General features: G+C 44.0%; 1 protein-coding gene across 1 annotated transcript in view; it reads right to left on the reverse strand.

Moving 5' to 3' along the window:
- Positions 1-9,896, reverse strand: part of SLC8B1 (solute carrier family 8 member B1) — an 81,171-nt gene extending 71,275 nt beyond the window's left edge. The window contains exons 1-2 of the mRNA XM_077296337.1: positions 9,759-9,896; positions 6,379-6,421 (exon numbers count right to left, since the gene is read on the reverse strand). The gene's annotated coding sequence lies outside the window, so the exon portion shown is untranslated. The remainder of the gene's footprint in view (positions 1-6,378; positions 6,422-9,758) is intronic.
- Between the last annotated feature and the right edge of the window lie 5 nt (positions 9,897-9,901).

The following is a 9,901-nucleotide window of genomic DNA, read 5'->3' on the forward strand; positions in this document are numbered from 1 at the left end:
ATAACATCAAAAAGTATACATATCCCATATAGTAGTCATAGTGTACACAGAATCACATTGAGGGTATGTGCACACGTCTGGAATGCATGCAGAGTTTTCCCTGAGATAAACCTGAGGTTTTCCGCAGGAATTCTGCATGCGTTTTTTTCGCTGATTTTTTGCGTTTTTTCCCTGACAATCCAAAACAATTGGAAATCCGCAAAAAGAATGAATATGATGCTTCTTTTCCCGCAATGTGTTTTTTTTTTGCGGAAAAAAACGCATCATGTGCACAAAAATTGCGGAATGCATTCTAAATGATATGCATCCTATCTAAGCGTTTTTATCGCGAAAAAAACACAAAAAACGCGAAAATTCCTGAACGTGTGCACATACCCTTAAAGTGACAATCGACCTATATGTACACCCTAGCAGGTAATACTAATTAACATCAGATTGTAAGGGTACTGTCACACTCTGCAACTTTCCAACGATCACGACCAGCGATACGACCTGGCCGTGATCGTTGGAAAGTCGTTGTATGGTCGCTGGAGAGCTGTCACACAGACCGCTCTCCAGCGACCAACGATGCCGAAGGCCCCGGGTAACCAGGGCCGTGCTCAGTAACCCGATGTTTACCCTGGTTACCAGCGTAAAAGTAAAAAAAAAAAAAAAACACGTACATACTCACATTCCGGTGTCCTTCAGGTCCCTTGCCGTCTGCTTCCCGCTCTGACTGAGTGCCGCCGTAAAGTGAAAGCAGATCACAGCGGTGACGTCACCGCTGTGCTCTGTACTGCCTTACGGCCGGGAGTCAGTCAGAGCGGGAAGCAGACAGCAAGGGACCTGACGGACACCGGAATGTGAGTATGTACGTTTTTTTTTTGTTTTTTTTAACCTTTACGCTGGTAACCAGGGTAAACATCGGGTTACTAAGCGCGGCCCTGCGCTTAGTAACCGATGTTTACCCTGGTTACAAGCAAACGCATCACTGGATCGCTGTCACACACAACGATCCAGCGATGACAGCGGGAGATCCAGCGACGAAATAAAGTTCCAAACATCTGCTACGACGTACGATTCTCAGCAGGGTCCCTGATCGCTGCTGCGTGTCAGACACAGCGATATCGTATGGATATCGCTGGAACATCACAGATCGTACCGTCGTAGCGATCAAAGTGCCACTGTGTGACAGTACCCTAAGTATGAACATATGTCAGCAACTGACTAAACACATGGATAACATTAGGTAATGAGGCACATAGGGGTATGCATAAGATATTGGTGCATAGGTTAGTGACAAGATAAGTGAATTTAAGGCAAAGATAGGCCCTCTCATATAAACCTGAAGATAACAGTATAATCTCAATGCAACCCTTTTGTTTGTCATGATTAGAGATGGGCGGACCCATGGATGTATTTTGGGCTAGCAGGTTCGACCAAACAGTTAAGACAAATTTGGGTAGAAGAACAGCAACCAAACCCGGGGGAATGGGGGATGTCAAACATCCAGTGTTTACCACGCTGTCATGTACATGACAGCACGGCAAAAACTGCCTCTGATCGGCGACAAAAATCATTACCGCCGGTCAGACAGCTGCGGTCTGACACTGTGCGTGAGCATACGGCTGCAGTCTGAAGTAAAAAGTTTACCTATGGTCACTGGCATCAGCTAATGGGACTACTACTCCTATCAGCCTACGCCTGATGCTACTAACAGATGCCTATGGATGGAGGAAAGGAAGATTTACTATCAGACCAGTATTTGTAATGATTCCCGTGGCCAGCTGGGGTAAGTGACGGAGTCAGTAACTTTGAGTTCCATCACAACTCACAGTATGGGTGTCTTGATTCTGTTAACAATGTAGCAGACAAAACAGCTCATGACCAGACAGGCCCTTCTGGCATTTGCCAGAATTGCCAGATGGCCAGTCAGGCCCTGGTCCAGACGCAGAACCACTGGGGAATGAACTGCTGCAAGCTCAGTTTAAGTGACCAGTGTAGACGTCAGAGGTTACTGAGGCTGCATTCCAAGCCGGGCCCCTGAACTGCGGGGACCTTGGAAACATCACCGCTAGCAGTGTGAGAAAGTCTCACGGTGCAGTGGTGAGTTCACCACAGTACATTGTGAGGAATTCCTCATTTCTCCTGGTGAAATCTTAAAGCTCAGCGCTGCACTGTCAGACTTTTTCTCACTCTGCTAGCTGTGATCTTGCCAAGGTCACCGCAGTTCAGGGGCTTGGCTTGGAATTCAGCCTCAGTAACCTGCGGTAACCTCGATGATGTCTCCGCTAGTCACACACTGAGCTCGCAGCAACCCATTTCCCAGTGGTTTTCAGCCTGGACAGTCGAATCTTGGTACCTCTAGGTTAAAAACTGCTTATCCCTGGACAAGGATTATAGCGTGGGACAGAACAATGGACAGTTGAGGGACATGGTTTTGTTTTTTTGTTTTTTTTACAGGAGACCATGGCTTCAGTGGAAAAGGGGATAATCACCCACCTTATTTAAAAATAAAAATACTTTATTTTGGCTTTTTGTTAATTTACAATATAACTATAGTTTTATTAAAGGACAAGCATCTTATAGAAGTCTCTCCATTACGGAGCTGTGAGCTTGATGTCACCAAATACAAAGGTGACATCGACCCCACAAATATGTACACTACTTGCCACCGCCATAAGGCAGGTGGGAAGAGCTGGGCAAAGCGCCAGAGTTGGCCAACCCCATCTCTATAGTCTTGACATATCAAATGCACGTATTCACTATATAGATGTATATGTATATATAGCATAAATGCTCAAGTACTTGGGATTACCTTGGTAAGTATAAACAAATGTCAGCTTTCTATCTTATTTTAGTTAGTATTACCTGCCAGGGTGTACATGTAGGTCATACATTAGGTCATGTTAAACGGGGTTATGTCTACACTATGACTAGAATATGGGATATTTCTTGTACATCTTCAATAGCCATATAACAGCCTTCAGTCTTCTTGAGATACATAGACATGCATGTCTTTTTTTGTTTAATATAACATTGCAGGGAATTTTTTGTTGATATCTGTATATGGTATGTACATTACCTCTTTTTATAATTTATGGTCCTGGTTCACTCACCAATTGCCTCACCCGTTTTTCTCTTTTAATATGTATATTATGCCTTGATTATATTTTGTTGTCTATATAAAGCTCTGCAATTGTATTCTGGCTTCATAGTTAATTACTCTATTTTTGCTGTAATCTAAAATTCAAACTGGGGTGGTGGTGATGGGGGGGTTGTTGCCCTGTCCAACAGAGCAACAAGTTGGGCTTTATGAGTCAGCCATCTAGTGTGAACCACGTCAGTACCAGAGGTTCTTCCTCATCATTATGGTTTCATCACAGCATTTACTAGCTTGTAAGAAGTTTTAATGTTTTCCGAATTTATATTACATACATACACCCTCTACGGGTTATTCATACATACATTTGGGCTGGGGCCATACAGCAACTTTGGCACCTGTCGTGTCTGATAAATCATAGTTCAATTCAAGTGAATGGTGGGATAGGTCTCATTACAACATAAGTACTGCAAACAGCAAGCCTCAAGTAGTCTAAGGCTATGAGCCACGAACAAACCTGCCGCAGCCAGATGTTACAGCATAGTGGATGGGATTTCTATTGTTCATAGTCGCCTGTGGATCACCCACGGAGACCGACATGTGGGACGTCTTTCCAGACTGCAGCATGTGAATTTCTCTTGGAGAAGCTAGTCTTTGCAACAGAAATTTCACCATTAGAGTTTATTGGATGCGGTAAATCTGCACAGTTCAGTGAAAACGTGCGGATTTACCTGCATTCAACAGAAAGCAATGAGCACACACTGCATCCAAAGTGCTGCTAGTTCCGGATCGTGGGCACCCAGCCTAACAGACCTGGGTTTTGGGGACAGTACTCTGGAGGGTGTGAGGGGGGAGCCCATACACTGGTATTTCACTGCGGTGTAGCGGCAGCACCTAGCAAACTTTTGTCGGTCGATAGGTGTTGTGGTCAAAGTTCTATAAAGCAGAAAGATTAGTCACAGAAAAAAAAACACTGGTTAGTTTCCAATTGCTGTTTCCGTCCAACAACCCCAAGGCATAATTTTATGCTTCCTACGCCAAATTTTATGGTAATTTGGAGCTAAATAAAGACAAATGGTGCATTGAATGCAGAGGATGTTCTACACTAATAAACATAACAAAGGCGATTCATAGTAGCAAGAAATACAAGTCTCATAGTATACCTAACAAAAGAAGCCAGTATTAACTATCAATTAGGCTGGTACGTAGCAATTAAGTCATTTTACTGTTTGCGTTCCTCCTCATCTTGAAATTTTAGATCTACTATTATCAAATAGTTCCCTGTTGCATGATTTGCAAAGCGCACACCCCTAGGGGCTCAGCATGCTTCTAGAGCCGCGGCTGAGATACTAACCGTACCACAGAAAGGGGACATGCAGATATAGCAGCCGCTCTTTACACTCCGGTCACACCACTATGCAGGAAAACAGTCATTAAGTGCAGAGTATTGAGCAAGTAAATGGCTTTACAGATCAAGGTTGTAATATCAGATTGGTTTACTAACTGATGTTCAGGAGCATCCAGTGCATGATATAGAGTAATATTAAGTCCTCAGTGTCAACACTAGTGGTGGACAATACGGAGGTGACTAGGATTTGTTAAAAATCGACAAAGCAGGTAAATACAATTACTTACGTGGTTAAGTGACTGCGGCCACCACTCATGGTCTAGAAGGAAACCTGCACTGGTGACCTGTCTGGGCGTCACCTCCGCCATGAGATATTATATGGATAGGGATTGTTTGGGCTGCTGGTCAGTGAGGCCTGTGATAGTGAAGGACACTTAAGTGTTTTGTGAGGGCCAGAGGCTATTCTGAGCCGTGATGTACTTTGCTAATGACGGTTCCCACAGAACGCACTTATTGTAGACCTCCCGCATCTATATTTCCACTGTGACCATCACTTTTAAAAAGGCGCAAGTAAGAAGCACATCACCCTTTGCATGGCAGTGAGAAGCTCGCACCTACATCCGCAGTCCAAATAGATTTAATGGGGGGAATCCCAAACCTGCAGCTCCTGTCAATTTATGCTGAGGATTTATTTCGCAACATGTTCATGAGATTCCTTCAAAGCTCATGCACTTTGCGGGCATTATAAAACTCAGGTTTTATGCAGGCGAACTTTTACACCATGGGAACTGGATTTACAACTAGTTGCAATCAACTTTAGGAAAGGAAGTTTCTTTTTCCGTATGCTAACAATCTCTCAGACAATGGAAATTCCAAGAACGAACTGACTTTCAAGTTGTCATAACATAACATTTCTTTCTGAACTGTAGGAAATGGATGCCTGTGCTCGTTATTTGGTGCAGTTCTCAATAATCAGGTCAGTAACAAGTGCTGGTAGGAATGGCCGCTTCTTGAAGAGCTACCTCTCAAGTACAAGTGTATAATCGACATTCCAGGCATAGCAAGAGCCATGGACCAATGCTTAATACATCTAACTTACAGCATTGCTAGTTAAATCCTGGACCGGACACTTTGCCACAGGTTTGTGGTTTCAACAACAATACTCAACATAGGGTTTATGAAAAAAATCCCAATGCACATTGGAATCTGAGTAAATTGGATTTAAACAAGGTGCAGCAGGATAAGTGGTCCTACAGACCCCATAGAGAAAGCAGCCAAGTCTCCTGCGTGTCTAATCCTCCAGCATCTCCAGACACCACATTAAGGTATGTAATACAGGTAACATTGTGCATTTTTGGTGTCAGACATTGCATTTCATAGACTTATTTATTATAATTAGAAGTAACATTTCTGGGTCTGAGGGTTTCAAAACAAGCTAAGGAGGTTTATACAGAGCCAAGTGTCCCACAGATGGCCATGTAATGTATTTTAAGGGAGACATCCATGTAGGGATTTTTTAATTAAAAGTAATTACCGTAACTAATTGCCAGGGCAAGTCAGTAGACATGTCACAACACCGCACGGGTCCGGTCCAACTTATGCAATTAGAAACACTGCGTCCTACCACACCTAGCTAATCATAAGGATTTCACTAACTAAATGTTTTAAAGCCATGTGTCCAATAAATCGGCTTGGATTCGAGTGTCACACTCCTAGGCATAGAAGAAGTACGGTACTCAGAAAATAATTATTGGCTGCTTCTCCCAGGTTACAGTAAATATGTCGGAAAGTTTGGAATAGTCAGTTGAGCATTCAAGGGCGTTTACCCTGCTGAAGGGCCCTTAAATCAAAGATCTGGGACTTTATGGTCAACTTTTCAATGGGAAGTTATTTTATGCTGATCGATAAAACCGAATATATTCACTCGTTCATGTTTGCAGAGACTTACGACTGTCAGATGCTGGGGTTTTCTGAGAGATGAAAGGAGAACACTAGAAAGAGAAGGAAAACATGATGAGTGTAAATGTCTGGAAACAGGCAACATGCATCCTGTAAGCAGTTTACCACGGTGCATAGTAATATTTCGCTCTACATAGTCAGTGTATGGAACACATACTTGGTGCCCTATTGACAAAATGGTGCCAGTCTCAATCACTGAACAATGGGCTTGGGTAGTCTATGGTGGCCATTTCATAGACAGGCAATCCAGGCTCCAGATGAGGAGCAACACAACCACGGACTCCTGACATACTAGACTCTAGGATATATAGTACAGAACCATAAGTAATGAGGTGGCCACAACCCCATTAAATACATAAATGAAAATGGGCACAACTAGGTGACGAAATAAATCCTCCCATACTTTACTTGCAGTAATATCCAGCAGGTGTCTCACGTGACCACTGCAATGGAACAGTAGCTACTGATCAGCTTGAAGTGGCCACGTGAAAAACGCCAACCAGATTTTGATGTCTCAAGACCGGCGGGGGACACCGCATTGAAAGGACAAGCAGGGCTGGTCACAAAAAAGACTTCTTTTTATCTTAAACACTACTATTCACCATCTTCGACCCCATTAACATTAACTTTTAAAGTAGCAAACAACGCCTATTAATGAATATTTATTATACTCACTTACATGGCACCAACACATTCCACATACTGTTCCCAGTGAGGCTCACTATCTGAATTATTTATTAGTATGTCTGGATGTCAATATACAATCCCAAGGTCTACAAGGTGTACTCACATCTTGGTGTATAAATGCACTTCACACATAATCGTGCAGTCAGAATTACCAAACACAACAATATTAAATATAAAGGGCACAGTATTTCTCAACAGGGCTAAATTATGTCATATGGTTCCAGAAGAATAATTTACTGTAGTTGTTCAGTGGCTTGCGAAAGTATTCACCCCTTTGGCGGTTTACCATGTTGTTACATTACAACCTGTGCTTAAATATTTTTGTAATCCGATTTGTGTGTGATGCATCAGCACTAAATAGTCTAAGTAGGTAAAGTGAGAAAAATATAGACATAAATTACATTTAAGGGATTAAATAGCTAAAAATTGGCATGTGCGTATGTATTCACCCATTTTCCTATGAAGCCCCGAAAAATTTCTGGTGCAAACAATTCCCTTCTTAAGTGACATGATTGGTGTTGGTAAGTCCACCTATGTGTAATCTAAGTGTCACATGGTCTGTCAGTATATACACACCTTTTCTGAAAGGCCACAGAGGCTGCAACACCATTAAGTAAGAGGCACCACTAACCAAACACCATGAAGACCACGGAGATCTCAAAACAAGTCAGGGATAAGGTTGTTGAGAAATACAAGTCAAGGTTGGGTTATAAAAAGATTATCCCAATATTTGATAATACCTCTGGTGCACCATCAAATCCATTAGCATCAAATGGAAAGAACTTGATAACACGACAAACTGCCAAGAGGTGGCCGCCCACCAAAACTCTGAGCCCAGGCAAGAAGGGTATTAATCAGAGAGGCAGCACAGAGACCAAAGGTAACCCTGAAGTAGCTTCAGAGTTCCCAAGCAGAGACAGGAGCATCTGTCCATATGACCACAATAAGCTGCACACTCCATAGAGGTGGCCTTTATGGAAGAGTGGGCAGAAAAAATCCTTTACTTACACACAAAAATTGTAAGGCTTGTTTTGAGTTTCCCAAAAGACATGTGGGAAATTCTCCAAATGTCTGGAGGAAGGTGCTGTGGTCTGATGAGACCAAAATTAAACTTTCTGACCACCAAGGTAAATGCTACGTCTGGTGCCAAACCAACACAGTTCATCAGCCCAAGAACACCATCCCCACAGTGAAACATCATGGCAGCATAATGCTGTGAAGATGTTTTTTGGCAGAGGGGACAGGGAAAATGGTCCGAGTCGAGGGGGAAGATGGATGGTACAAAATAGAGGGATATTTTTGAGCCAAGCTGTGTTTCAGTCTGTCAGTGACTTGAGACTGGGACGGAGGTTCATCTTCCAACAAGACAATGACCCAAAGCAACACTTGAGTGGTTTAAAAGGGGAAACATATTTTGGAGTGGCCTAATCAAAGCCCAGACCTTAATCCAATTGACAATCAGTGGTCAGACAGAATTCTGTTCACCAGAGGAAACCATCTACCTCAAAGGAGCTGGAGCAGTTTTGCCTTGAGAAATGGGCAAAAATCTCAGTAGCAAAATGTGTAAACGTCATAGAGACTTATCCAACAAAATTTTCAGCTGTAATTACTGCAACAGGAGACTCAACAAAGTACTGACTTTAGAGGGGGGGGGGGGGGTGAATAGTTATGCACACTGAAGTTTACAGTTATTTTGTCCTGTTATTTGCTGCACAATAAAAAGGAAACCAAATGTTCACAGTTGTAGGCACGTTCTTTATAGGAACTGATGCAAACCAAATATGCCAAGGATGGGGGGGGTGTTGAGTACTCTCACAAGTAACTACATATCCATTACGTTATGTCAGCTCATCAGGAAACCTTAAGGTAAAGGCATACAGAAGAAGTAGGTCACAAGAGTGGCATTGCCAGGTCTATGCAGGAACCATCCACAGGCCTGTACGGCGGTGTTCACACAGCGCTACTAGGAGGCTGATCAGGTCTGTGGCCGTTTGGTGCACCAGTCACACGGTCCTCTAACAGGGTTCGGGGATTTTTGGCTGAATGATGAAGGGGCAAATTGTGAGCGAGTAGGGGGGTTCAGAGTGATTTCTCACCACCGTGGCACCACTCGGATTACACTCGCCACACAATGGGCGTACAAGAGAAAAAAACCAATCCTACAGATGACAATGTCACATCGGCTTGTCTGATCTCGATTCCCAACCTGCCAGACAGGAAGATCAGCCACCGCCGGCTCGGGACAAGCACAACAAGGCTCTTAAAGGGATTGCGAGTATATTATACTTAGCCACCCAGCACGGTGTCGCCGCATTATACAGCATCTGGTTTACCAAAGGCGAATACTCCCCCCACTGATCCCCCAAACACCCCTCTCTCGCCTCTACATGGTGTTTCACCAGTCTCATAATTCTGCTTTTAGCCAGCCAGGCACGTGACTGCTGCAGCCAATCACTGACCAAGATATCACTGGTACAGTCAGTGATTGGCCGCAGCGGTCACACAATACAAGCTGTACATGGTCAGGGGGGCACGTTCCCTCCATTAGCGGCGTGTACATGTGCCATCAGGTGTGAGAGAACCGCGGATACATCACTAGGCACATGGCCTGTCAGGGCTCTGGAAAAGCTGGGTGACAAGCCCCACACCCGGCTGTGCTGCATGCTCAGGTGGGCGCATTACCTGCACGATGGCGGCTCAGACCCCTGTGCACATGCCTCAGGAAGGCAGCAGCCGGTCCCCGCACACACAGCAAGCCGCTCTGCCTGACCAGCTGACCCGACAGACTCTTGAGACAAACACGCCCCACCCACAGCACGTGTCTC

This window comes from Ranitomeya variabilis, chromosome 1, assembly GCF_051348905.1.
Source record: "Ranitomeya variabilis isolate aRanVar5 chromosome 1, aRanVar5.hap1, whole genome shotgun sequence".
Taxonomy (NCBI): domain Eukaryota; kingdom Metazoa; phylum Chordata; class Amphibia; order Anura; family Dendrobatidae; genus Ranitomeya; species Ranitomeya variabilis.